The sequence below is a fragment of the Pinus tabuliformis genome, chromosome 5_2 (genome assembly GCF_031772625.1).
Source record: "Pinus tabuliformis cultivar Carrire ecotype Pingquan chromosome 5_2, CPIR1, whole genome shotgun sequence".
Classification (NCBI taxonomy): Eukaryota; Viridiplantae; Streptophyta; class Pinopsida; order Pinales; family Pinaceae; genus Pinus; species Pinus tabuliformis.
In genome coordinates, this window is record NC_142306.1 from 653,833,016 (window position 1) to 653,835,396 (window position 2,381).

A 2,381-nucleotide genomic window follows, 5' to 3' on the forward strand; every position below is an offset into this window, starting at 1 on the left:
CCAACATGTCCTTCTATCTTGGGAGTTTGAGGAGTGATAATTCAAGCCAATACATTATAATATATGGTCAGATTCATTTCTTCTTTCTATAGGGTTGGTTCCTGATGTATATCCTCTTCTTTTGACATTTATTGTTTCTTTTCTTCCTCCTCTTCACAATATATGTACAATAATTTCTTCTCAGCACACTTATGACCTTTAGTGTATTTTCTATCACAACTGTAACAAAGCCCTTTTGCTCTTTTTTCTTTCAATTGTTGTGGTGTCAACCTTGTAGGTTGTGGAAGGCTAGGGGAAGCAACACTTCCATCTTTATAGTTGTGGTTGGTAGGCTTCCTTGTTGCCATTATTCTACTTTCAATTTTTCTTACCAACCTAAATTCCTTCTCCAATGAATTGGGTTCCCAAAGGAGAACCTCATGTTGGATGTTATCCTTTAAAGTCCCTAAGAAAACATCAATTCTATGCTCCTCTGGAATATATTTTACCCTTATATTCAATTTTTGGAATTCCTCAATGTGCTCCATCATTGAACCTTTTTTTTTAGATTTATCAATTGGCTAAAGAAGGTGTTGCTTTTTGTATCCTCATAACGTGCTATCATTTTCTCCATAGAAATTGACCAAGTGAAAATTGATTTATGAGAGAAAATCCATCAATACCATACAAACTGATTGGGTTCTAAATATAAAGTTTCAATCCGTACCTTTTGTGTGTTTTTCACATTATGGAGATCAAAATATTGCTCCATCTGTAGTATCCATGTTACGAGATCCTTGGCATCAAACTTCCTCATATCAATCTTTGGAACATGGTGGGTCTTCAATCAAACATTATATTCTATGGAATCATGATTAACATTTATTTTATTCTCATCATGAGTTTCCTCTATTACCTTTTTGCCATTAGGAAGAATTTCTTGAAGCTAGTTTTCAAAACCTCCTTTCAAACCTTCCATGTCTTTCTTCAAATATTCAATGTTTACTTCTAAACCATCTATCTTAGATTCCACACCATCAATCTTAGCTTCCACACCATTCATATTAGTTTGCATGCCATTGATCTTAGCTTCCACTCCTTTTGTTTAAACCATCCATCTTAGCTTTTGGTACTTTTTGTGAGAGTGAAATTTTTTGCACTTGGTTTCGTAATTTTGATATATCATGTTGCATTTCTTCCCATTCTTCATGAGTCATGGTAGAGATTTTAGGTTGCTTACTAGGTTTTTCCATTTTCTTTCTTCGGGGAACCAATTAATGATAATTACGCTTCACTATGTCCTTTGAATTACTTCAAACTAATTTTTCAAACCAAACTTATGAAAAATTTTAAAAATACTGCACACTTTTTTTTTTCGCTTTGCAGGAGATTGATATTGAATCTATTGTATCTATGTAATTTTGGAACCCCAAGGTCTAAAATTTCGTCATTTGGTAGCCCTATGAGTCGTCTTTCCAACCCTACAAGTCAGATCAAGATTGAATTCTCCAAGAAATATTTATTCCAAATATCCTATGATGGCCTGATTATAGACTGGTTTAGTAGAGAGTACTTGTACAAAGTGCAACATGTCATTGTTTTGACCTTCAGACCTGGAAACGATACAAACAAAACTACAGTCCATCATATTTCTGTAAATTTTTATGACATTTCAATCCGATGCTCAGAGTGAAAGTTATGATGATTTTCCCCAAGTCACATGTTTCATATATAATTCAGGAGCTTACAAAAACTCTAACTTCCTTGGATCATATCTCTGCAAGTATAGTGAGAAATGATCTAAAATTCGGGTCGGAGGTTCATCAATATTTTAGCTCAAAAGGGTTTTAATTTAAGGTTCTGAAACGTTGTATGAAAATGGTTATAGCGAAAATTCCACCATGACCTATTTGAATCAGCGAAACCCTAGAATCCAAAGTTGTGATATGAAATGTTATGCAACCAACTCACAAAATAAAAGAAAAGATAGATCAACGACTTCAAAATCAGCCTCTTCGAGGGGGAAACATCCTTTGCATTATAAAAATGAACAATTATTGTATGATACAAATGAAAAGTCCTATTTTCTATATATAGGAGTCTAAGCGGTCCCAATACAATCAGAGCCTACATAACAATAATATTGTATAGGCACAACAATAACAATAATGGGCTTCTACGGGGAAAAATAATAATAACACGGGGATTATATGGGCACAATAATACAATAAGGGGGTTGCATTAATAACAATAAGGGGTTACACTAGTAGTATAGGGACCTAACATTCGCACTGTGACCTCCTCCTTTTCCTTGAGGGCCTACACCTTTTCCTCAAAGATATATTGGTTATTGGTTTTGACCTCGTTGATTACTAGCAACACACTTTTCTCCCATACTTTGA